At 46.5% G+C, this 26,981-nt stretch overlaps 1 protein-coding gene across 3 annotated transcripts in view; it reads right to left on the bottom strand.

Moving 5' to 3' along the window:
* FGGY (FGGY carbohydrate kinase domain containing) overlaps positions 1 to 14,223 on the bottom strand; it is a 661,235-nt gene extending 647,012 nt beyond the window's left edge. For all 3 annotated transcript variants that reach the window (XR_013993878.1, XM_081057761.1, XM_081057771.1), the window contains exon 1: positions 14,120 to 14,223. The gene's annotated coding sequence lies outside the window, so the exon portion shown is untranslated. The remainder of the gene's footprint in view (positions 1 to 14,119) is intronic.
* Positions 14,224 to 26,981: the final 12,758 nt, after the last annotated feature.

The following is a 26,981-nucleotide window of genomic DNA, read 5'->3' on the forward strand; positions in this document are numbered from 1 at the left end:
CTCCATTCATCATGCTCTCCTCGTATTAGAATTACATCCTTTGCCTTTATAGGGCCTCCCAGTGATATTGAGCTTGACCCTTGACTTACAGGCAAGGGAATGTGGATGGAAACAACAGCATGGACGTTCTGGGCTGAGATCTCAAGAGGCATCAGCTGCTTCACCATGGTCTTGTCTGCTCATTTGTTCATTTATCACGACAGAAGCAACCAGAGGCTACCTTTCAGCCTGGCCCCCACAATGAGACACATGGAACAGACCCAAACCTGACCCAAAGCCCCAAACCAAACCAGCAGCCTGAACCTAAGCCACCCAGCCAACCCTCAAACCTGTGAGTGAGAGTGAGAAAAACAAATGCTTGTAGATATAAAGCAACTGAGTGTGGGTGGTTTGTTACCCAGCATTACTGAAGCAATATCTGACTAATACACTTCCATGAAAGAGTTCAGCCCAGCCAGCCCAGCTCTGCAAGTATTTCTTAAGTACCTCCTATGTGTGATGGGAAGTAAAAAGGAATTTAAAATCATCTTTGCCTTCAAAGATAGTTCCTTTACTCCTTCTATCCCTCCTTTGCTGAGCACAGTCGTGACACAGAAATCACAAATCCTTATTTCATAAAAAATAAATGCATGTGTGTGTTTCCATTGTAGAAGAGAAAAGCACAGCTTTATAAATGGTACCTAGCAATACTGACGCACATCTTTTCTAGGAACTCAGCAGTGGGTATGATAGTAGCCTTTCCGGGGAATGTATGACTCAGCTATTCTTTAAGGGACAGGAAGGATTTAAAGACACTGGACACAGTCCTCTAGCCAAGCCACTTAGTTCTAACGTCCAGGTTTCTTTGCTGGAGTGGAGAGGAATCAGAGAGATCTGGGTTCAATCCTCAGGCTGTTGCTTTCTAGCTGTGTGACCTGGGAGAAGTCACAAATCTCTGATCTTCAGGTAAGTTCCCTCAACGTCTCTTTCCTTTGCGTGGAATGGCCCCTCTCTGCCTTTGTCTGCCTGTGCGGACCCTTGCTGATCGCCACTCCGCCAAAAGCTAAGACTTCCCCTCCTTTAGGTCTCAGCTCCCCCCAATTGCAATGATCTTGGCCCAGGGTACTCCGGAACTGTTCTTTATGCATGTGTATTTTTCCTGTGGGGACACTGAGCTACTTCAGGACAGGGCAGAGCCTTCTGCATCCCTGGATCCCCAGACCTTAGCACAGAAATAGGCTGTCAGTAAATACTGGCTGACTTGAACTAAACTAAATGAAATTGACACAAATATCATCCGGGGATCAAGTATTTCAAAGTGGAGTTTCCACATTGTTTTTAAAAAGGGTCTCAGGGCTAAATACATAAAGAAAAAAAAAGAGAGACACACTTTGAAAAACATGTCCACATAAACACACATGTATGCAAACAAACATATGCCAAAAACAACCCTGGGAGGTTTTTGCAGACTTGTCTCCCATGTAAGGCCTGTAATTTCCATCTTGGCCGACACTGGCTTTGGCCTGGACCGTGTTTCACAGACTCCTGGCAGGCAGCCTGCTGGGTTTGGGTTCATTTTTCATTTTTATGTTTTTCATCAGACCTGAAACTGAAGCCACAGACCTTTCTAAAACCTTCTCTCAGCTGTAGCTGCCATGCTTCATAACACCTGCTTACCTTTCCCAGGCCATGTGGATCATAAATGTGTCCAGAGGTCCAATAACAGGTTGGTAAACAGTGGATATTCCTTCTAGAAGGAAACAAAGGGAGTCTCAGACCAACCAGTCTGGGAACTGTCTGTGACCCAGGCCTCCACGCTCCCAGAGCAGACTGTGTGTGATGGTCTAGCCTGGCAGCCAACTTACAACATCAAAGAGCTAGGGACACTGGAGGGGAAACTGAGGCACATGAAAACAAAATGAACCAAACTGTGCTGATGATGTGGGTGAAGCATGTCTAAACTTAAATTCTGGGGCCAGGCAGTGGCAGATGGCTTATTAGATAGAGCTCTAGGGTCAGGCACAGCTTATGTTCAAATCCTGGCTCTGCCAATTTCTCCTGGGCAAGTTACCTAATTTCTCCAAACCTCATTTCCTCATCCACGAGCTGGATTACACCTACCTTGCAAGCCTAATGTCAAGATTAAATGAGTTCATGAATATGATAGGCCAAGATCCTTGTAGGAAATTAATCAATGGTGTTTTTTTTGTTTGTTTCCGTAACAGAGCCTGCAATCTCAGAACCCAAGGCGCCTGTCAGGATGCAGGCACTCCTTGCACTCCTTGCTTCCCTCTCCATCAGAAGTACAGTCTCCTCCACAGCTGCCTCTCAAGTCAGCTTGTGCTTTGCATGTTCTCAGGGCAGTCTGCTGCATCCTGGAGAAATTCTCACTACTAGAAAGTTCTTCCTTAGGCTGACTCAAAAGTGATCTCTCTGGAGCTTTCACCCACTGGCCCTTCCATTCAGAACCATAATAACTAGTCTGCACTCTCACATGAATTGCAACCTTCTCCACAGCAGAACACAGCTCTCAGGCCCTCTTCGAGATGCCTCCAAAATTCTCCAGGTGCGCTCTCTCTCTCTCTCTCTCTCTCTCTCTCTCTCTCTCTCTCTCTCTCTCTCTCTCTCTCTCTCTCTCTCCATACACACACACACACACAGTCAGACAATTAAGTTTGTGAACTCATCCTAGAAAAGTGCTACATACCTCATTGCTGAATATCACTATGGTCACCTTGGAAGTACTCCCCTTGGGAAGTACACCCTCTTGGAAGGCGCCAAGGTTAGGACAGGGAAAGGACAGGTGCAGACTTGTGCCCTGCTCTGGGCCAGGACAAGGTGTCTTTGAGGAACTCTGGAAAGCCTCCATTGGATTATCCATTCAAATCATCACGTCAGGAAAATAAATAGCATATGAAAAGGCAAAGTTGCAAAGAATTGAATGGCAGGATCCTGTTTAGAGGTGAGGGCAGGGGTTAGGAAACCAGCAAAAGAGGTTGAAATTCCCCTGGGCTCATACAGTGGGAAGTCTGTACCCCTCTGGGGCCAAGGGGAAGAGAAGGGACATGCTCTGGGAGGCCTGAGAGCTGGAGCCAAGGAGAGGAGCTATGGCCATCCTGTTAATAATCAACGCCAGAACTGGAAGAAAGGAGCGAGCAGAGAGAAAGACGGACACCTGACTTCTCTCTCCTCTCACCCTCGTCTTTCCTGTTTCAGCTTCTCTTTGGCCCAATCCAGCTAGAATTTAGAGCCTAGGAGAGTCTGCAGTTCTTAGAGGTTAGCCCTCTGGGGCTCAGAGAAGGCAGAGGACAGAACATTGATCAGATAGGAATGACCACAAAAAAAGAATTACAACACAGTACATCCCGGCATTCCTCAGGGAGAACGGAATCAACCAACCCTTAGAGGGTCAACTCTATCCCAAGAGAGTGCCACATGAGAGGAGGAGAGAATCTGTCTGACTGGCAGCTTTCTGAGCCAACCAGAGTGTTCACGTAGCATCCGGATTTTATGTCCAGTGCGACTGCCAGAATAATCCACACAGCTACAGACATCTCATGCCTGGGCCCATGTACATGTACAGCTGTGGAGGGCAAAAGGTTTTCCTATGGCCCTGGACCTTGCCCATCTTCCCTGCTCCTTCCCCAGGACCAAGACCTGGGCAGGCAACAGGAGAGAGGCAGAGGTAATTCAGGTGCAATGACAGAAAGGGTGATAAGCATGATAGTGATTACAACAATATGTGATATAACATGTCATCATATGTCATTATGACCACTATAATAATCATACAATTAAGCCCTTCCTCTGTGCCAGAGACTGTGATCATTCTATTAAGTTATACAGTCCTCTCCCAAACCCTAGGGGGTGGTGGCTATTACTATTCCCATTTCCAAGTTGAGGGTAAGGTCCAGATCAGGTAAGCGGCTTGCTGAGGACACTCAAGTCAATCCTTGGCCATGACGCCAGGTTATTAACTACCATGTCAGACTGTCCTCAAAGCCACCTAGAGCCCACAGATGAATGGGAGAGAAAGGCAGGATTCAGGCAACCCTCCACACTGAAGGGTCAAAGTTTGCTTCTCCACAGTGGTCTTGCAACACTGGTCCTGCACACTCTCTTTTCCTGCCATACCAGTGTCAGTGGTATCCTGAGAATACCCAGCTTTCTCTCACTCCTGGCCCTTTGCACAGGCTGTTCCCTTTGCCTGGGACATTGCCTTCTCCCTCAATCCCTGCGTAGCTTGACTAACTCCTCTTTGGTTTACTATTGCTTACTCCACAAAGTCCTGCTGCACATCCCAAATCCCGGGTAGGTGCTCCCCTTGGGAGCACTTACAGCAACGTGTCCTGTCCCACCACAGGACTCAGACCTCCCTCCACATGGTCCTGAGCAGTGGCTTGTCTTCCCTACCAGCCTACAAGCCCTGCAAAGGCTGAGGCAAGCTCGTCTGGCTTACTCCTGTGTCCCTAGCGCCAGCTCAGCACTTGGCATGTAATGGGTGCCCTGATATACATGTAGGGAAGGCAGCTGGATGCTGGCACAGACTTGGCCACCCAGCACCTGGAGCACGCTGAGGCTCACACAAGGAGAACCACACCCAATGCTGCAGGAGATAGGAAGGGTGGGGGGAGTCTCTCCAATGATCTGCAGCAAAAGCAGTCAGGGCCTTGAGGAGGGAGTGAGTCCCAGAACAAGGGCTGCTGAGCTAAGATCCACACAAGGGTAGGCTTTAGAAGGCACGAAAGAAAGGAAAAGGTGTTCCAGGCTGAAGGAACAGGATGTGCAAAGGCTCAGAAGAATGAAACTGCATGTCAAGTCACTTGGAGTGAATGACAGGAAGGGCCATGGGAGATGAGATCTGAAAGGGAGAGGGCCAGCCTGGTGAGGGGCATCTGGCCTGGAGGGCAGGAGGACAACTTTAGGCTCAGAGAGTCTTGAGTTTAGGTCCACATTTTGCCATTTCCTGGATCTGTGACCTTGGGTGAGTTGCTTAACCTTTCTAAGCCTCAGTTTTCTCATCTGTAAAATGGGACAGTAATAGTACCTGCCCCCTAAGAGAACTAAATGAAGTAAAACACATAAAGTGCACAGTGAATGGCATGTGGCAAACATCAGTGCCCATCCTCATAGCCATTCTGTCCTTTCCGGTAATATAGTATGGGAGAGGGGAACAGCTATTAAAGGTTTTGTCAAGGAGGGAGACAGAAGTTGCTCAGGAGGTGTTTGTGGAAGGGAGGAAGGAAGAGGGTAGTTTTTAACAAGAGCTTAGAAAAAGGGCTTGGAGAGGTGAAGCTAGGAGTGAGGGGATCAAAGCACAGGGGCTCTCTGGGGTCATCATAGAGGCCAGGAAGCAGGATGGGAAGGGAGCGGGGTGGGCCAGGAGGGAGCATGAAGGGATGCAGCATTATAGACAGAGCAGGGCCTCTGGAGTCAGTGGGTCAGGGGGTGTGGTCCTGAGCCAACCCAGAAACCACCATGGGCTCCTGCTTCCTCCCTGGTGACAAGGGCTAGTCATTCCTGCCTTAATGGCCTGGTGGACTCACCGAGTAGAATCCTATCAGAGCCCCTGCCTGTGGTGGTGATGGTCATTATGGGAGGGCACAGCCATTTATGAGGTATTTCCATGCTGCGTGACAGTAAAGCCAGAAGAGAGACCAATGAGAAGGCTCCGCCCACATCTCCCGGGAGGCAGGGCTTCCCGTGGCTCCTCCCCACACACTGGCTGCCCTGAGCCTACCACCAACCTCAGACCTGCTGAGCCGCTCCCAAGTTTCACTGCTCCACCCCCACCCATCCACCTATGAGGTGCAGGTGGGCCGGATGTGACCAAACCCTCTCTGTATGATTCTGAATTCTATGCAAACTCTGGGGAGAAGGCGTGAGGAGAGAAAAGAGAACTAAAAAGGGCTCAGCATCAGATTTGAGACAATCCAGTGGCTTTGTTCTGGAAATGTTGGGTATCATTACTGTCTCCTTTCCTCCTGCCTCATCTACTACAGCAGGAAAATGTGCACGGGTCCCGCAGGGGCCAGGCCTCCTAGATTCCGCAGTCAGAGCCAGAAGGCTCATAGTTCACAAGAGACAGGGGTGCCCCCTCCAAGGTGGTATTTTTTATTAATCTATTTTTCAGTTGAAAAAACTAGAGATCAGAGGTTAAGTAACATGCCCACAGTTACCAGCTAATGGTAGAGCCCAGATTCACACTCAGGTCACCTGTTCCCAAAGACCATCGCTTACTTTTTTCAGTCCAAGTTTTAGGGCCTGGACCAGGGATTCACCATTGACATCTGGGCCGCTTTCCTGTGCATTGCAGGGTGTTTAACAGCATTCCTGGCCTCTACGGATTAGATGCCAGTAGCACCCCCCACCTGACAACAACCAAATATGTCTCCAGACATTGCCGATGTCACCTAGGGACAAAATCTCCCCACTAGTCGACTCCCAACTGAGCAACGTAGACAACTTGTGTGGAACTCTCTGGGTATCACTGTGCTCCCCCACAAAGCAATCGGGGTAAGTGGTCTCCAGGTGCTCCACGACATACTGGGGGGCAGGCAGCAATTTTATTTACATTTATTTTAATACTTAATTTAGTATATTTCATTTTACCCGAGACAAGCAGTGAATCTTTACTAGTATTTGCGATTTAGAGTGATGGTAGAACACATATGTTTTTAAATAAATATGATGGATGAGGACATGCTTGAAAAAAGTTTGGAAGACTACTCTGCTAGACTGTTCCAAGGTTTCTGTCAGACGGCTACCCTAGGATTTATGGGAATAAAGGAGAGCCCTCTGCCGTCCTGAGATGTGATGCTGGTGGCACTTTCCTGTTCTGAGCTTCAGTTTCCCATCAGTTGAATGGAGATAGAAAAGAACCCACCTCATAAGGTTGTTCTGTGGACCAGTGAAATAACGCATGCACAGTAGATAATACTACTCAGAAATGTTCTTATTTTTATACACAGATGAGAAACTGAGGCTACAGAATGCTCCACAATTCCCCTTAGGTCTTATACCCTTGTGTGGCAAAGCGCACAGTGGTCTCACCGAGTCCAGCTTACTGCTCATCCCCAATTCTTAGACCCACGGTACCCAAGAGAATTCCCTGAGGGCAGAGACGATTGCAGGCTTTCCCTTACACACTGTGTCCATAGTAACTGGCACACAGTAGCACATGTCAAATTTCTCTTGAGTTTTATTGAATACATAAACTGGTCCCCAGTCTCATTTCATATTACATCTTTCTGTCAGCCTTAATTTATACTTTCCTTTGGGATTGAAAAATGCAAAGCCACTGCTACAAAAGATAAGTGCTCATTAAATTTTGTTGAATGGATGGATGAATGAATGAATGAACAAAGTTTCTGTGTTGGGGTCAAGTTTCAGTCAGATTACCCCCAAATTACAAAAGTGCTCAGGAAAGGGTACTCTCATAGCACCCTAGAATGTTCCTGCAAAGCTTATATCATGGTTTATAGTTGTGGGACTATCAGTTTCTGCCCCCACCATAGACTGCAATCTCCACAAAGTCAGGATGTGTCCTTTCTGTGCATTGTCATATTTCTAGTGACCTGTACTTGTCTGACATACAATTACACTCATTACATATATGCTGATGGAACACATGAGTCCATAAATTAAGATATCATCCTAGCTTCTCCTGCCTTTTACATATGTGACCAGGAGAATGGAAGTGACTTGGCCACAGTCTCTCAGCCAGCCGGCGACAGAACCAGGTCTATTGCCACCCCAATTTCTTTCTCCCTTTCCTTCCCTTCATCAGAAGACTAAGGACTGTGGCACTCCAGATACTCAAAATCCTAGGGGTGTCTAAAGAGAAAGGAGAGGAAATGTCTGGATCATTCCCTGAGGGAAATAGCAGAAGAAGTATGGCAGTGGGGAGAAATCAATCCTTCAGACTGCACCAAGGCCAAAATGGGAACTTAAACCAGCCCCACCCTCTGCCTGCCCTGACTCTGTAGGTGATGACTGAAAAGTGCTTTGCAAATGAATAGGTGTCTCAGAAGGAGAAACCAATTAGTACACCCCAGCTCTGGGCTGGCCAAAACTCTGCACCCGCCCACTCATCCATCATCCCTCCATACTGATAAAGCAAATAGTGGTCTCCAGCCAGGCTATGCCACTTGCTACTTGTGTGACATTGGGCAAAATTCCTAATGTCGCTATGCCTCAGTACTTTTTATGGAAATGAGCACAATACTACTATTTCATTCATAGGGTTGTTAGGAGAATTCGAAGTTAGCATATGTAAATGGTTCTGAGCAGTGCTTGGCACACAGTACATGCTATGAAAGTGTGGGTTTCTGTTACTCTGTGCTAGACACTAAGAATGCCACCTCCCTGCCTCATTTGTCCCTCTACAATGACCTATTTTTTATTACAATGGGTGCCTGCTTATGCTCCTAGCAAACACCCACTCCTTCACTGGACACGAGATCCCACCCCCTTTCACCTACTCAAGGCCATGGTTCCAGCAATTCTCTCCTTTTTGCCCACATCATCAATTTTTGCCTCTAGACTCGATAATTTACATCAGCATACAAATGGGCTATTATGTCTCCGATACACACAACACACACATACACACACATATACCCACAGGTACACACACAGGTACACACGCACACACACACACACACATACACCCACAGGTACACACACAGGTACACACACACACATACATCCACAGGTACACACACAGGTACACACACACACATACACACACACACACATACACCCACAGGTACACACACAGGTACACACACATACACCCACAGGTAAACACACACACACACACACGTGAGCCCACCTCCTTGTCCAGATAACACCTTGCTTCTTTGCTTCTCTTTACAGCAAAGCTCCTCAAAAGCATTGAATACATGCTCTACCTCCAAATCGTCTCCTCTCTCTTGCTCTTGGAGTCACTCTAGTCAGATTCATGCCCCCAAATCTCCTCCAAAAGTACTCTTGTTAAAGTCAACAGGGACCCCTCACAACAAGCCCAGTGGTCAAGTCTCAGTCTGGACCTTAATGAACCAGGCAGCCGCACTGGACACAACTGTTCACTTTTTCCTCCATGATGCGCTTTCCACACTTTTAAGACCAACAGCCTTTGCTTCCCCTCCTGTCTCAGTGGCTTCTCCTCAGTCCCCTTTGCCGCTCCTTCCCCCACTTTCCCAAACCCTTTACACTGGAGGCCCAGAGCTCAGTCCTTGGTCCTCTTCCCTTCTGTCACGACCCTCATTCCTCTGTGAGCTCCTGCAGCCTCACGGCTTCAAATACCATCTACGCACTGCGGGCTCCTACATGTCTCTCCCGCTCGGCCTTCCCCTGCCTGCTCAGCACCTCCACTGGTGACGTTAGGCGTCTCACATGGAACGTGTTTACAAACATCAATTTCCTCACTCCTTACCTCATCGAACGCCCCCAAATCGCTTTTCTTGCTGTCTTTCCCAGGTCGGTGAACAGCAGCTCAGTCTTTCTGTTTGCTCAGGTCCCAAATCCTTGGAGTTGCTCCTAACTCCTCTCTCTTTTTCGCACTGCCTTTCAAATCTGTCAGCAAATATTGTTGGTTGTTCCCTCCACGGATGTTTGGCGTCTGACCACGTCTTACCACCTCTAACACCCCTGGCTGAGCACCACCACTTCTCACCTGCATGGTCATCAGTCTTCACAATGTGTCTCCCTGCTTCTACCCGTCCTCCTTTGCTATTTTCAACACAGTCCCTAGAGGAATCTTGTTAAAGCATGAGGCAAATACCGTCACTTTCTACTCAAAACCCTCCAAAGGCTCCCATCACAATCAGAATAAAAGCCAGTCAGCACAATAGGCCATAAGGTCCTGTAGAATCTAGCCCCTTACCGCTCACCTCTCAGGCCCGTTTCCTTACTGTCCCCCACTTTGGCACCCTCCACACTGCTCCTTGTGGCTTCTGATACCCCCTGGAGGCATCAGGAGGGTATCACGCTTCCCCTTTGGAGGCTGCACACAGGCTCACCACCTCCCGCTTCCCATCTTTGCTCCAGGACACCTTCTCCAGGAGGCCCGACCTCATCACCCGCTTCAGTTTGTACATTTTGACGCCACAACCTTCTCTCCCCTGCTCTGCTCTGTTTTTCTCTCTGGCTGTACCTTCACCCTGACACCCCCCCGGGGCACATTCTTCATTTGCCTCCCCTCAGCCCTCACTGAATGAATCCACACCATCAGGGGCCTGGGACAGTTTTGTTTCCTGCCAGCCACACAAACTCAGCGTGCAGTCATCGTTTCCTAAGTAAATGCATCTTCTGCTGGCTTTGTCTTCCTGTTTGCTGTGCAAGAAGAAGCTGCCTCTTTTCCATGTGTGCCGTCTCCCCCGGTGCCCAAAGGAGACCTTGCCACAGCCTCCCATGAGGATTTGTCAGTGGAACGAAGAGAAAATGGAGCGAGTAGATACATGAAGTGTTCTGCCATAGCAGGGGTCAGGACGGGCTGCACCGATCCTGTTCTTCCAGGAGCCACCCTCCTTCTCAATGTACTTCTCGGTGACTGCCTTCCAAGCTGGGCCATGCATGGGGGCTGCAGCTTTGGAAGCTACGGCGTCTACTCTTCTCCCCAAGGGGACTGCCTGCCCCCAAACCCAGTCCCTTCTGTCTTTCAATGTCCATGTAGATGTCTCCCCCTCCTCGATGACGCCCCTCCTGGCACCCCGGCCCTCCAGGCTCTCTGACTCCCAGTAACCTTCGCATCTCCACCCTCAGCTGAACAGGTGCCCAGTGAGCCAACAGGAGGGACTTTCTCTCACACCTCCAGACAGGGTGGAGGCTGTCCCCTAGGTGAGGCATGTCCTTTCTCTAGTTGCCTGCCTCCCTAAGTCGCCCTCAGCTTCTGCTCTTCCCAGGGCTCCATCACAGTGGGAGCTGGTGGGAGCTTATGGAACTTTTCTTCTGAGGCCTTCTATTTCCTCAATGAGGTGGGAAGCGAGGGCTTTCGCTGAAAGTCATGAGGGAGGAAGGAGGTGTTGGAGTTTGGAGGACAGAGGTTTGAACCAGCTGAGAATGGAAGAGTAACGAAGAAAACTATAGCAGCTTGCCTGGTAACAGCATGTTTGGATTTTCTCTCAGGCCATGGTTAACTGCACAGGTGTGGCAGCAGTGTAGGCAGAGAATCACCTTTAACCAGGTTTGGGGTTTTGCCCAGCAGGGTCATGTGTCAAGTGGGAAGAAGAGAAATTGTATGTCTGGGAGTGACTATAATAGAAATGACAATACGAGAGTTAAAAAGAGGGCAATAAGGAAACCCAGTGACCCAAAGGCCTAAGTGTGGCAGGAAAAGTCTGGCAACAGATTTGAAATCGGTACTATCCCAGAACACCTTTTCTAGAAAGTTCCCTGACCTACCCCTTTCCAGTACGGATCAGTCATTCTCTCCTATCTGTTCCCCTAGCACCCTATGTTTACCTCTACTGTATTTTAGTACTTAACTTACTTGTATATCTTCCTACTGGACTCTGAGCACTTAGAGGAAGGAACCATATCTCATATTTCTTTGGATCCCAATACCAGATGCAAGAAAAAGCTGACTGGTTGAATAAATGTATATGAATGATAGAACCAGTACGGGTTGTGTATAATAGTAAATCCTCATGTTTGTATAGCAATTTGCAATTTGGAAAGTAATGTCACCTCCACGATCTTATTTCAAGCTTACAACTCTATAAGATAGCAACTCATTCATTCATTCACTCACTCACTCATGCATTCATTCGCTCATTCATTCAACGAAGTAAGAACACTTAATCTGTTTTAGGCACCAGAATGTGGGAACAAACAGAACGGACAAAAATTCCTGCTTTCATGGAGCTTACATTCCTGCAGAAGGCATAACTTGTCTTACAGATGGCCAGACTGAGGTTATCTCAGAGCTTACAGGTGAAAGAACCCGAATTAGGATGCAGGGTTGTCTGACTCCAAGTACAGAGGATGCATTTTTCACCACAACACAGTTACCTCAGGGGATTGTGGGCTCATCCGTGATATGTCTTTTTTATTTTTTTCCCTAAGTTAACAACAAATAAAAGGAGATTTGGCACAACTCCACACCCTGGGACTACCTTGGAACTCCTTCTCTTGTCTGGTGTGTGTGTTTAACAAAGACATGAGAAATACCTGCCAGGTCTCTTCTTGCCAGAGCCAACCCAGAAGCCACACAGCATTGTGAGCACAGAGTCTGCTTGTGTGCAAACCCGCAGGCATTTTTAGCAACTTTGGGGAACATAAAGAAAGCTGTTGGTTTTGTTTGCACATATTTTTCGCCTCTGCAGAAGGCTTCTCAGGAAGCAGCAGCCTCAGCATTGCCTTTTATTTGATCTTAAGACACTCAACGTCTTTATAACTTGCTTGGCCTACTACATTCAGTATAATACAATGCAAGCTGAGCTATGTTTGGCAAATTGCTTCACCTGCTCTCAGTCCCCTCACTTAGAAAATGGGTCGAACAATCATACAGGTTCTGCATCCTTTGTCCTTTCTCCAGGGGATGGTTGTATAGATTAAATGAGGTTCTTCAGAAAGGACAGCCCATCAGTAAAGCTTTGTGCCCTGGGCGGAGATGGAGCTGAAGCACAATGGAGGCAATCTGGGAAGAAGAGGGCTTCACTGCAATCTGGAGGACCTGGATAGGAATCCGAGCTCTACCACTACTGGCTGCAGAACCTCTGACAAGTAACTTGGTCACCCTCACTCCTCCAGCCCCAGTCTCCCTCATCAGTGAGAAGAGTAATACATATCCCAAAGGATGATTATGAATGTTAGAAATAATGTATGTATAGTGCCTGGCAGTATGCCTGCATATAATCATTGTCTGATGAATGGCATGCAGTGTTCATTATTATCATTATTATTATTATTATTATTATTATTAATCATCATTACAGCTATTAGTATATGGGTGGTAAGATCAACAAGGATTTTAGGAATTTCTGACTGCGAATTCCTTGAGGCAAGCATTATGTCTTACGTATCTGTCAAAACTCAATGCCAAACAAATGAAGAAACAAAAACTCATAGACACAGACAATAGTTTAGTGGTTACCAGAGGGTGGGGGGGTGGGGGATGGTAGACAAAGGTAAAGGGGATCAAATATATGGTGATGGAAAAAGAACTGACTCTGGGTGGTGAACACACAATGGGATTTATAGATGATGCATTACAGAATTGTACACTTGAAACCTATGTACTTGACTGACAATTATCACCCCAATAAACTTCAATTTAAAAAAAAAACTCAATGCCCAAAACCAGACCTGGCAGTTAGCAACTGCTAGGAAAGTCTGGAGAACTGGATGAGATGAAAGAGGAAGAGACCAAACCTCTCAGAGTGATGAGCTCAGACTCGGATAAGAACACATGCTCACTGCACATGTACATGGGCCAGACCTTTGTCTTTCTTCATACTGATTTATGAGACAGGCAGTATTATTATCCAGGTTTTAAAAATTAGGGCACTCACACTCATTAGTCAAATGACTTGCTCGGGATCACACTGCTAGTTGGTGACAGAGCAAGGACCAGAACCTGAGCACGTGTGACTTCTGAGTTCACTCTTAACCTCTGCTTCACACTGCCAGGAAGAGCTCTGGTTTGAGGTTTCCTTTCTTTTGACCTAGTTGAGTTCTTGGCCCTCTGGTTGTTTCTGATGACCCCAGCAGGAAGAGTTAGTTTCCTCTCTGTAGAGGCAATTCAGAGGTAAAAGATCTGCACGGCCAGCCTGTGTTATTGTTGTGGGGTGTTGGTTGTGTTTTAGTGTTCCCCCCATAGTAGTGGGCCGACTATTATGGGTCCCATATTTGTGGTCATCCCCTCTTGCACAGTGCCCACCCCTCTGGAAGCAGATGTCACCTCTTGCCAAGGGAGACTCATGCCCATCTCCTGGAAAGTGTGTACTGGCACCTGAGGCTGAAGGGGAGAAGGTAGGGTGAACCTACCCTAGGGAACCTCTGCCAGTGGCGCCAGAGGCCAGTAGATGGGCATGAAGAGACATCAAATTTCTCCTCTGCTCCCATCTCGTCAGCTGCTTCCGACGGGATATCACCCTGGATATGCCCAACAGCCTGCTGTACAGGCCACACCTACCTGCAGAATCATGGCCCCTCAGTCCACAGAGGGGAGGGGGCTTGCCCAAGTTCAGACAGCCATCAGCAGCAGAGCCAGGACTGCTATTCTCCTCATTCCTCGAGCCGTGATCTTTTTACAGTGTGATGTCAGGATGGAGATTAAATCTCAAAGGAGTTGTTTGAAGGACTGTATCAGTTATGTTTCTGAGAGACACAAAAACATAGCCGGTAAGAATTCCATGTCTAAAGTGAGAGAAACCCAAGTCTGGACTCTAGCCCTGCTACTAGTTTAGTGACCTTGGACAAGTGCTGTCACCTTTGTGAACCTCCAAATAGAGAACCTGGTGCCTTTACTTGCCGGCTGCTGTATTAGATAACATAGTGTACATAAAGCCCTTAGCCCACTTCTTGGCAAACAGTGAGCGATCACAGTATGTTAGCTTCATTTTTTCCTTCCTCGCCAAACACTTATTAGACATTAAAATGGGCACTTTACATACAATATTTTGTTCAGTACTAACAACAATGCTCTACAGTAGGAATTAAGCTGCCTATTAAGCAGATGAGTGAACAAAGTGTCAGAAAGGTTAGGTCACTTGTCCAAGGTCCCTTACCTGGTAAGCGGCTCTGATTCTGTAACTCTACAGCCCCTGTTTTCTATATGAGTTCACACATGCATTTTGTTTTATTTTGTATTTGTTTTATTCCAAGGGTGGTGTAGCTAAACTAATATTAACTAATCTTGCAAACTGTGACATCAAATGTCCATATGGGAGATTCCTGGTATTCTTATTAACTGCCACAGTGCCCACCTTTCTTCAGAAGAACAAGATTTCTCTAAGCATGGTTCTCTTAGCACCTGCTTCAGAATCACCAGGAGGTCTTATCAGAAAAGCAGATTCCAAGGCCCATTCCCTAGAGCCAATGAACCAGACTTGCTGGATGCAGGGCTGTTTACCAAGCTCTCTGCTGATTCTAAAGCACACCTGACTTTGAGAACCACTCCCTTGGGGAGTCAATCATCCCATAAGCACTTGTTGAATGGAAGAGGACATGAAGAGACATTTCTCTAAAGAGAACATACAGATGACCAACAGATATATGAAAAAATATTCAGCATCACTAATCATTAGAGAGATTCAATAAAACTACAAAGACATACCACCTCACCCAGGTCAGAATGGCTATTTTCAATAAATCAACAAACAAGTGTTGGCGAGGATGTGGAGAAAAGGGAACCCTCATGCACTGTTGGTGAGACTGCAGATTGGTGCAGCCGCTATGGAAAACACTATGGAGATACCTCACAAACTTAAAAATGGAACTACCTTATGGCCCAGCAATTCCACTCCTGGGTATCTATCCAAAGGAATCTAAAACACTAATTTGAAAAAAAATATATGTTTATTTCAGTGTTATTCACAATAGCCAAGATATGGAAACAACGGAAATGCCCATCAATAGACAACCGGATAAAGAAACTGTGGTACATTTATACAATGGGCATCTGAGCAGTCTAGGGGACAGCAGAACTCTGCTGGGGCTATGAGCATGCTTGTCTTCTGTTAATGCAACAACAGAGAAAAAGAAAGGAAGAAGAGGAACGAGAAGGAGGCACCAAGCACGTGGCACTTCTCGGTGGGGTGCCCAAGTCTTTGTGGAAAATAGGAGTGTTCCACTCACGTGACAGACTTGAGGAAGCGGGTCACATGGGAGCACCTGGCTAATTTGGAAATTTATGAAATTATGGGGGCAAACTGATCTGCTCACTCAGAAAATGCAAGGATGAGAAAACAAATTAACACTGCAAAATATTTCCAGGCTGGGTAGCAGCAGGAAGAAGGGGCAGAGTTTTGCCTATTGTAGCAAAATTGAAGGAAATCTTAGAAAGACTTTTAAAGATGATGGAAAGGGCGAGAGAGAGAGAGAGAGAGAGAGAGAGAGAGAGAGAGAGTCAGTCAGTCTTTGGAGCCACATAGTTCTGCTAAGTATGAGCTGTGAGATTTAGGACAAAGTGTGTTGCTTTCCTGAGCCTCAGTTTCTCAAATAGAAACGTGGATATTACTTAAATTTATTACAAAAATTAAGGATAACTATACCACAGCTCATAGATCTGAAGATACTTAAGTTAGCATCTCTGAAATTATGGTGTGTCTTACGACCTATCATATTTTAGCGTCTATGAAATAATGGTATGTAAAACTCATCACACAAAGCAAACGTTCAATAACTAGGAACAAATATTATCTTAGAAGAGCCAGAAGATACATCCCGTCACACATCCTGCATTCATTGAAGGCAGTCAGTTAACAACAATGCTAGGAGGGCCAGGTCGCTGGAGAACAGGAACCACGTTTTCTGCTCATCATACACTGTTGATGATCTGTTGGGTGAATGGGCTATACCTGAAAGGCCCTGAAGTTTATTCCAAATCCTTGATTCCACATCCCTTAGACATTATATGTGCTGCCATAACACCACCAACCACCAAAGATTTCCCTAGTCAGTGAATCCCAAATCACGACACTCAATTTCTCATCATCTACAAAATAAAACCCAGCCAACATTTGACGGAAGTTGTCGTCTGCTGAGGTTAGAACCATCCAGAACAACCCAAAGTTCTTTAGAACCGTTTTGCTTCCCACCTCTGGCTTTTTGCATGTGATCCTGGAATTCCTTCTGTTCTCCTTTCCCTCCCTTTCTTTCCCCTGCTCTGGGGGCATTGGCTACAGCAGGGCCAGATGGATAGGCTTCCTGCCCCCAGATCACTGAGACGGGCACTAAAGACAACTAAACAGTAACAAGTAGCGACAGGGAAGGCAGGCAGTGCCAAGATCAGGAGAACAGGGGGTGAGCCTGGCCTCACACTGGCTGCCTGAAAAGACCCCACTCTTGTCTCGAGACATAACTCAGCATCCCCTCCTCTGGGAAGCTGTCCTGGGCCCCTCATCTTAGGCTGGCTTCCCCGTCAACAGGCTCCAAGCCTGTGGTAGCACCTTTCATTCTGAATCTGTGGACCTCTGAACCCACTTCTAGACTCCGAGCTCCTTGAGGGAGCCGTATCTTGTTCACAGCTTAGTTCCTAGCATGATGATGTGAACATAGTAGGGGCTCAAGACATGTTTGCTGAATGGAGAGCAATTAATAAAAGGATTTATTTTGTGAATGGGGGAAGTGTCCAAATGAAAAGTCCTACAAAACATATAAATAGCCAAGTGCATTTAGCTGCCCCTTCTCTCTGCGCCTCAACATCTCTCTGTAAAATGAAGGAATTATAGTTACCAGTGTTTTTCTTCTTTTAATTTTCCTTCTCTCTCCCTTTCTCTCTCTCTCCCTTCCTCCTTCTCACCCTCCCTCCTTCCTTCCCTCCCTATTGGTCTACTTTCTTCAAGTGAAATCTTACTCAGAAACCCAATGTGTAATGCAAAGAAAGTCTGAGTTCTCTGAAGTGGCAGGTGGGATTCAAACCTTCAAACCTCATCTCTGCTTTGCCTTCCCTAGGCTGCCCTTTGATGCCCTGTGAAGTCCCTCTCACCCCAAACGCTGAGTCATACTTTAATTAACTATAATGTGAGTAGCCAAATTCACAGGGACCAGGTATATTACCACCAGAAAACAATGCTAAGTATTTATTGAGTGACTAATACATGCCAGAGCAGCCAGGCTCTTTAAACTATTATCTCGTTTCCTTTTTTTTTTCTCTTGTCATCCCTTTCTCATTGCCCTATATTCTTCATTTTCAAGTTAAAAATAATCTTCTATTGTTGTTACCATGTTTCCCCGAAAATAAGACCTAGCTAGACAATCAGCTCTAACATGTCTTTTGGAGCAAAAGACCCGGTCTTATTTTACTATAAGACTGGGTATAATATAGTATAATACAATGTAATGTAATGTAATATAATAAATGTAAATATAATATAATATAATATAATATAATATAATATAATATAATATAATATAATATAATATAATATAATATAATATAATATAACAAAACACAATATAATACCGGGTCTTATATTAATTTTTTGCTCCAAAAGACGCATTAGAGCTGATTGTCCGGCTAGGTCTTATTTTCAGGGAAACACGGTAGCTGCCTTAAATACTTCTGGAGAATGAGTTAGAGATATAAATAGATATAAATACAAAACACAAAACGCGGTGTTTGATCCTCACAACAAACCGGTGCAGTTGGTTTTAGTAACTCTGTTTCATAACTGAGATCAGCAGGGCTCAGACAGGAAGCGAAGTTGCCCAAGATCTTTCCAGGAAGTCAGCGATCACAATCCCAACTCCCACCTCATGGGCGCTCCCCACACCCTAGCATCACGCTCACTACTGGGTGTACACTTACTCATTTATTAATCCCTACAAAACTCTGTGAGGTGGAAACTGTTGCTATAGTCACGTTACAGATGGGAACCCAGAGGATTAGCGAGGTGAAGTAGTTTGTCCAGTGCCACGCAATGAACAAACCCTGAGTTGGGCCTTGAACCAAGTCTGCATGATACCCAAGCGTGGGCTGGTACACAATGTGGATCCCACTCTCCTGCCTCCAAAGCCCTGCTCTTGACTGCCCTTCTCCCTTTGAGGAGGCTCTCCAGCCCTCCTGGTCAGGGATTCGGGAAATGTATTCATGCCAGCGACAGCACAGCACAATGCAAAAGCACAAAACATGGCCGGTAAGCAAACCAGACTGCCTTGGGGCGAGTCCGGGTTACCCTGACATTTGGCTGTGTGAATCTTTGGCGAGTTAGGCCACCTCTCTGTGTCTTAATTTTCTCAGCCACAAAATGGGAATTACAATTGTAACAATCGCAGAGGTGTTTCTGTAAGGCTCTTAGAACAATATCTGGCATAGAACAAGCACTCTGTTGTTAGCTCCTAGTACATGTAAGTGAAATGCCTAGCAATTAATTGCAGCTCTCTAATTATGAAATTACAGTTTCTGTCTCTGTCTAGGGGGATTCCACACATCCATGGAACGTTTGACCACCGGGAAGCTAGAACTGGCCCCAGAACTGACTCAGGGTGGAATTCTGTTCCTGTTCAATCTCTCCCAGGCTGAAGGCTTCTGGTCCTTTGCAACGGAAGCTTAGTCAGATCAACAAATGCTCTTGAGCACCTACTGTGTGCCAGGCCCTGCTTGAGACTCAGGATCCAGAGAAATCAAAGAGGAACCACACCTTGCTGCCTTTTTGTGTGTGTGGTAAAATATTCATAATATTTATCATTTAACCATTCGTAAGTGTCCAATGCAGTGGCATTAAGTACATTCTCAATATTGTGCAACCATCACCTCTATCATATACCCAAAACTTTTCTATCATCTCCAACAAAAATTCTGTATCCATTGAAAAATAACTCCCCCCTCCTCCTAACCCTTGGTAATCCCTATTCTACTTTCTGTATTTAACTACTTTAAAAAAATAATTACATATATATACATATATATATATATATATATATATATATATATATATATATATAAAATAAGAGAAAGAAAAAATATACAACATAAAATTTAACATTTTAATCATTTTAAGTGTATAGTTCAGTGGCACTAAGCACATTCACTGTGTTGTGTAACCATCACCACCACCCATCTCCAGAACTTTCATTTTTCCAAACTGCCCATTAAACACTAACTCCTCATTCCCTGCTCCCTCCCACTGGCCCCTGACAACCACCACAATACTTTCTGTCTCTATAAAATTGACTACTCTAGGACCTTCATATCAGGTGACTCATACAGTATTTGTCTTTTTCTGTGATTGGCTTATTTCACTTAGCATAGTCTTCAGGATTTATCCATGTCGTAGTATAAGTCAGAATTTCTTTGATTTTTAGGCTGAATAATATTCCATTGCATGTATATGCCACATTTTGTTTATCTAGTCATCTGTCATTGAACACAGGTTTCCTTCTACCTTTGACTATTGTGAATTATGCCTCTAATGAACATGAATGTACAATTCTCCCTGCCTTTAAGTTGCTTATGGCCTAATATAGGGGGTGACATGTAGATTCACCCACAAGTTACCCTGGATGAGCCTCTATTTCTTCATCTGTGAAATGGGAATAATGTTACCCATTGCAGGAATTAAATGAGATGATGTATGACTTAGGGTGCCAACACATTGTAAACATTTGATAAATGTTAGTTCTTGCTGCAGCTGCTGCCATGTTAGGCAGGAAATGCCTGGAGAAGAGGGGGCTGGATATCAGGTGGGGCAGCTTGAGCTCTCTCACAAACATGTCAACCTACTCTCACAAACATTCTGCCAAGTAAGCCTAAAGATGTCAACTGGAGGAGGAAACAGACTCAGAGAGGTCCATCGGCTGTGGATGGTAGAGGTGGGCCTGGAACGTGGCTCCTCGAGCCTTCTTATACAAATCTAGAGAGCAGGGATGCCGGAGAAGCCCAGGGGAAGGCAGGCCCAGCATACAAAAGCTCCCTCAAATGTCTGCAGAATGGGCTTGGGAAAAGCCCAAATGACCTTAGTGTTGGAGGGAAGAGCTGAGAAGGCAAAAGGGAGAAAAGGTGTTCACGTAGAGGCAGAGGCACAACCTGAGCCAAAGCCCAGAGGTGGGAGATGCAGTGTCTGCAGGAGAAATGGGACGAGGCCAGTGTGTGGGAGGGTGGGGTCGGGTCGCTGAGGGCATGGCAAGGTGGCCCAGTCCAGTCTGGTTCCAGAGTCAAGAGGACTTGGGTGAACTGCCCCAAGTGGTGTTTCAGGGATGTTAGTCAAACTGATCAGACAGGGACTCTTGCTTCATGCCATATCATTCATTACCTTCGAACCACAGGCAATATATTAAAATTTACATGTGTGTTTTCCCAACATCATGTACATAGTTCATAAAGTCAGATAGTTCTATAAGGCCCATTCTCCAGCCCCATTCCCCCCCACGCCCAAATCTTATTGCCCAGAGGCAGCCACTAACCGGTATTTTTCCCAATATTTAACTCCGTGTTTCTAAAGAATACATTTAAACATCTCTTTTTCGTTTTCACTTTGAGGTACGCTCTATGCACTTGCTATGATGGAAGAGAAGGAGGCAGCTCTATTCCCTACAAAGTCACTGCACCTTACCCCAACTTCCCAATCTAGTTAAAACACAATTTTTGGTTAGGTTTAGTGTTTATAGTATTGTGGCCATGTATATCATAGCTGAGCCATAGCACACTATGATTAGTGCAGTGATTAAATTTCTGCTTTTGTACAGCTTATTCTTTTTGCTGAAATTGAGGTCTCCGTTTTTAATATGATTCATTTTCTAAGTACACTTATCCATCTCCTCTCTGTGGGAATGTAAGTCTCCTCTCAGAAGCTTCAAGCACAATAGGTAATCAATCCATCTGTCCATCTTCCTTACTTCTGGAGCCATCAATGTTCCCGCTCTAACCCCGACACTTGTTCTCTGCCTGCTGCAGAGACGTGACTATGCCCAGCTGTGTTTCTTCAGGGCCCCTGATGCCACAAAAGTGAATAGGGTCAGACGCACCTTGGCCCAATCATCATTCATCTATAGATTTTATTCATAAAACACCTACTGTGTGCTTTCTGGATCCCAGAGAGGTCTAATATCAGAGGCTGGTGACACAGAGATTAATCAGATGCAGTCCCTACTTTCACAGGGGTCTGAACCCATGGGGTAGACACAAGTAAACACTGGATCAGAAAAGAGCTCTAGGAGTCATGGCAGGTGGGGGGGAAGGCAGGGTGGAGAGAAGCTCTTTACTCAGCCTTTAGAAGAGCCAATATGGAAGGCTTCCTGGAGGAGGTGAGACTAAATGAGTCTCAATTTGTCAGGAGGGGTTTTCTAAGAGTTTGCGGAAGAACATACCGGGTAGAAGAGCATCCTGTGCAGTCACGGGAGTATGAGAAAGCATGACTAGTTCTGGGAATTTCAAATAATTAGTGATGATCATGTGGGAGGATTCCAGTGGGGGGGGAGGGTGGAGGGCAGGGTCGTGTGTGAGAGTCTAAAGGACCTGAGGAAAATAGGGAGCCACAGAAGGATTTTAAAGAAGGAAGACATGATTAGGTTTGCATTGTTTTAAAGACAGGATGACTACAGGGTTTCAGATAGATTGGAGAGAGAAGGGCTATTGAAGGGGACGTTGAGGTCTGGCCAAGGATAAAAAGGGTCTGAACTAACACCGGCACTGGAGGTAAGGCACAGGGCGACTTATGGAGCGACTTATGGAGACCAAATGGACCGGACTTAGGGTCAAAGGAAATATGGAAGGGCTGACCGACAATTCACAGGTATCTCAGGGAAAAGATATTTCAACAAGTCCCCTGAAACATGAAACCGGAAGCTACTCCGTGCAGGGAAGAAGTACATTGGCTTCGTAGGGTGTTTAGGTGGGGCAGAGGTGCTGAGAAGGTGGATGCCCAGGGACTGAGGGATCAGGGCCAGGGCCTGGGGCTTTTAGAAATTAGAGGGCAGAGGCAAGATTAAAAAGCCATGGCGTTAGAAGGGTTGGTACAGCCTGGCTGATAACAGCATGAGCTCTGGACTCAGGCCGTCCTTGGTTTCAATGCCAGCTCTGCCACCTGCTTGCTGAGCCTCCACTTCCCCTTCTGCAAAATGGGGACCGTGACTCTACCTACCTCATGGGGTGGTTGCTAGGATTAAGTAAGACCTTGGCTGTATCAAGTACTTAGCATAGTGCCTGAAGCATAAGGAATTCTTTACGACTTCCTATTACTTGTTTTGGGGAACAAGGACAGCTTCAAAAGGCAGGTGGGATTTGGCCTGACCTCAGAAGAGGAGGCGGCAGGGCTGGCTTCACAGGTGCGCAGTCCATGCAGTCAGCACCAGGCCCCCCACTCCGACGAGCCTCAGACTTGGTTTAATGCTCTGCCATCTTGAGGTTCTGAACAATTTTTTAATAAGAGACCCCACATTTTCATTTTGCATTGGGTACCACAAGTTATGTAGCAGTGCTGTATGTAGGGGACCCTCAGGCAGAGAAGAGGGGGTACTTTTGAAGCAAAAGGGCCCTGCATGTGCAAAGGCTCAGCATGTTCCAAAAACAGTCAGTGCCGGGTACAGTGTTTCTAACTGAAGAGCTGTGGAAAGGGGAAGAGTGATGGAAGCTCAAAGTGGAAAACAGTGAAAGGCCTCAAATGCAACCCTAAGGGATAGGACTGTAACATAACATAGTACGTACATGAGGAACCTTCCATATTTGATAAACCCGGAAGTGGTCAGGTCCCTGATAGTTCAGGGAGAACCCTGGGGAGGGAACAGTGAGGGCGGTGCTATGTGCTCTGCACTTTAAAGACGAGGAAACTGAGACCCAGAGAGGTGATGTGAGCAAGACTGCAATGACATTCATGGGCTCCAGGTACTTTTGGCTTCCTGGACACTGTTTTCCCATAAATATAACTATACGTGTACACATACGTGTGTATATCATTGTACTTTACAACTGCACTGGCATAAAGGCAAACACATTAATATCATAAACGAAACGTTTTCTTTTACTTAAAGTAGCGTGGTCCCCAGGTGCTGTGCCTGCTGTGCTTCACGGGTAAGTCACCCTGGATATGAGTTGCCAGTTTTTCCAGCTCTTTGGATCCTGCAGCCAGGACTCCTGGGTCTTCCGGGACTGGTGGATGGTCCTTTTCTCCTCCAGGGGAATGCAGCCAGTCCCTCAGGCCATTTCAGCTTGGACCTGCTGCGCCTCCAAGGACTGACCATCCTAATTTCCAAGGGAGAGCCCTGATGGCTGTTTGTGTTTGAGCTAGGTAGTGGGGCCAAGTGACAGAGGAGATTTGCAAATGTCCCCGAGTTTGGGGGAAAACCAAAGGTCTCTGTGGCTGCATATGTCTGCGACTTCTTCCTGGTGCCACCTGCAGTGGCAACCCTGCAGATTGGGCTGCCCGCCTACCCCACCCATTCGGAGGGTGGGGAGGCTGAGTCAGTGGCAGCTGCTGAGGATGCTGTCTGGAGAGGAGAAACATTACCGTCTGTCTGTCTGCCTCTCTGGGGTTCCAGGGAAACCTGCCTGGAGGTCGGAGGAGTGTGCAGGCCTTTCTTTGTGTGCCAACTGCTCACGAAGCCCAGGAAAAAGGATGGAGTTTCAAGAAACAAAATCCACTTCTTCAGGCTTTTCTCAAAGATTCCTCACTGGCCTTCTCTTTCCTTCCTCCACATACCCAAGATAGGGGCAGGATGACCTGATTCATGAGTGTCATTCTGGTGCTCCCACGTCCCAGCTTTGACCACTGGATGTACTCGCATAGGCCAGGAAGAGAAAGCCCAGAGAGTGCAGATTTGGGAAAGAAAAATAGTCTAGACTGGCTATCCCTTTAAGTTTTAGTCTTCCCTCATTATCAAATCACATTTCTCCAAGCCCAGATCCCTTCTTACTAGGTATTTATAATGCGTGGATGGACGGACGGACAGACGGATGGATTCACGGATAGATGAATAATGTCCAATCTTTCGGAGTCTTAGAAGTCACTCCTACTTCTACCCTCCTATTACTGTGGTCAGGAGACAGAACCCAACTGTCTCGAAAATAGGATGGAAAATGTAACTTGTGGATTTGGAGAAAACTTATTGAGAAAGCTCCCACATGATCACTTCTATTTTCTTTATGTAGCCTGAGGATTTGGTGGGAAAATAAAGGATAAAGTTTGGAATCGCTATTGTACAGAAGAACAATTTGATTGGGGACTTGCAAATACATTATAAGGTAGTGCCACGGCTCCTATGAATTTTGGTGATAAGGGTAATATCTAATATTTCTGGAGCAATTATTACAGAACAGACCCCCCAGCCTGGTGCTCTACTTACATGACCTCCTTTCATCTTCACGTTCACCTAGGAGGCAGGTGCCTCAGTAGGAAGAGCCAGGTCATGCTACAGGGGAAAAAAGAGAAAAAGCATTCTAAGTGGCTTACAGACACAGAAGTTTATTTTTTGCTCTTACTAGTTTTCCATCCATCAGTGTGGCAGGAGACAAGGAAGGACAAGAGTGAGAAGCCAAGAAGGTCTGAAAGGCTGGGAAGGAAAGAAGGGAGGGGTCCAGAGGCTGGAATTCAGGAGGAGGTCAGAGAGCCAGTTTGGTGAGAGCTCTGGAAAGATAAGAGGGAGGGGTTGGAGAATAAGACCCTGCCATTGGAGATTTCATGGGTGGAGCAGTAGCCAGCCAAGATAAGAGCCAGGTGTGGCTATGAGTGTAGGTGGCTGGAGAAAAGGTGAAGGGCCCAGGAGCTGAGGTGGTCAAAGGTTCTGACAGATGGAACCGCTTCCATTCCCTGGGGACAAGGAGGGTCCAGGGAAGGATATAACAAGCCTCTGGTTAAGAAGTTTGCAGTTTCCTAGGCTGCAAATTGTACTAGGAGATGAGGTTTGGAAGTGATCTGTTTCAATATTCAAACATGGAAATATAAAATATAAGACCTCGAAGAAAGGTGTTCAGAATCCCATTCTCCTCTACAGTGGACAGTTGGAGAAGCACTAGATGTAGAAGAGTCACCTAAAAGCCACAGATGACCACAACCAGGAGGATTAGAAATGCAAACATCTAACCACCAGGGGTCTATTAAAACTGCCATTCATTGATAATAAGAGCATTCATGAGCTTATTATCCAGTAGGCACTGTTCTAAATATTTCAGATGTACAGCCGTTTCAATTCTCTCACAACACCCTACAGAAACGTATTATTTCCCCTCTGACAGATGAGGAAAAAGAAGCATATAGTAACACAAGAGGAGTTGTATCACTTGGCCAAGGGTTGCACACTCGTGTGTGTCAGTGGGAGCTGAACTCAGGAGAACTGGTTTTAGAGCCCACCCTGTTAAATGCTGCATCAGTCTTTCTCCAACATGTGTGAGTGTCAGCATCACCTGGGGGTTTGTTAAACCGGAGCACTGGGCCCCTCCCCTAGAGGTCTGAGGTGAGGCTCAGGAATTTGCCTTTCTGAGAAGTTCGCAGGTGATGCCCAGGCTGTGGGTCACACGACTGTGCTTCAGACTGCCTCACAAGTAGACACACACAGCAACTGTTTGATGCCAGCAGGTACAGCATCTCTTTCCATAGGAGGCTACCAAATGCCTGGCTGCTGGCTGCAGGGGTGTTTGTGTGTGTGTCATAGAAAGCAGAGGATTATAACTTAGGTAGCACTGGGAGATAGAGAAGAAACCTGATCCTGCTTCTCAGCCCTGCGGTGGGGTGAGGAGAGAATATGGATAAACAAACCAGCTCCACAGAGAGAGTAGAAACACAGGTTCTGATGTGAAACTGACCTTAAAATGGTTCCCTGCCACGTGGAACTGAGCTAAGATGGTGGCCCCAGCGGAGAGAGAGGTCCGCAGCCTAAGCACCAGCCCACTTCCGCATAACCCCCCCCAAGCCACACCTTGAGCCAATCACCAGAGGACACCTACCCCTTCCCCGACTCAAGGAAGTCCCCAACCCATAAAAACCTGTTCAAAACCTTGCTAGGAGCTCAGTCTTTTGGGGAGGACCCCACCAGCGTAATAAAGCTGTGTTCTCCCTTATCTCTGCGTGCCGCTTGAGTTTCTCGGTCCTTGCCATTTTTCTGCAACTGTTCCACTGAAGGTGTGGAGACAGAGGCACACAGCACTGCGAAGGTTTTAAGTGGGTACAGTGTATTGGTTACAGTAGAGGGGCTCTAGAGAGCACAGTGGGTAGAGGGGCAGAGACAGCAGCAGCAATGGGCCAAAATGGGGTGCTGCTGGTAGGGGGTTTGATAAGGAAAATAGCATGACATGCGGGGTCTCAGCTCCCGCCCCCCGCATAAGAACACAGGATATGGTGAGGCCAAAAAGGAACACCAGCGGAGCCATGGATAGGGGGTTCATACCACTATATTCTCACTGGTGG

The sequence above is a fragment of the Rhinolophus hipposideros genome (assembly GCF_964194185.1).
Source record: "Rhinolophus hipposideros genome assembly, chromosome: 8".
Classification (NCBI taxonomy): domain Eukaryota; kingdom Metazoa; phylum Chordata; class Mammalia; order Chiroptera; family Rhinolophidae; genus Rhinolophus; species Rhinolophus hipposideros.